This window comes from Oncorhynchus tshawytscha, linkage group LG09 (genome assembly GCF_018296145.1).
Source record: "Oncorhynchus tshawytscha isolate Ot180627B linkage group LG09, Otsh_v2.0, whole genome shotgun sequence".
In the NCBI taxonomy this organism is placed as follows: Eukaryota; Metazoa; Chordata; class Actinopteri; order Salmoniformes; family Salmonidae; genus Oncorhynchus; species Oncorhynchus tshawytscha.
This window is the reverse complement of record NC_056437.1, coordinates 3495630-3496173: the sequence shown is the minus strand read 5'-3', so window position 1 is coordinate 3496173 and position 544 is coordinate 3495630.

The following is a 544-nucleotide window of genomic DNA, read 5'->3' as shown; positions in this document are numbered from 1 at the left end:
GTCCTCCTGTTGTTCTCTCTCTCTCTCTACTGTCCTCCTGTTGTTCTCTCTCTCTCTCTCTACTGTCCTCCTGTTGTTCTCTCTCTCTCTCTACTGTCCTGTTGTTCTCTCTCTCTCTCTACTGTCCTGTTGTTCTCTCTCTCTCTCTCTACTGTCCTCCTGTTGTTCTCTCTCTCTACTGTCCTCCTGTTGTTCTCTCTCTCTCTCTACTGTCCTCCTGTTGTTCTCTCTCTCTACTGTCCTCCTGTTGTTCTCTCTCTCTCTCTACTGTCCTGTTGTTCTCTCTCTCTCTCTACTGTCCTCCTGTTGTTCTCTCTCTCTCTACTGTCCTCCTGTTGTTCTCTCTCTCTCTACTGTCCTCCTGTTGTTCTCTCTCTCTCTACTGTCCTCCTGTTGTTCTCTCTCTCTCTCTACTGTCCTCCTTTTCAGTGTGCATTGTTTACTATTGAATCAAAATATGTACATGTTGATGTTGGACCAACATATTTAAATAATAGCCTGGATATGATGCAACTATCTTTACCTCAAATGATTTTAGATATTG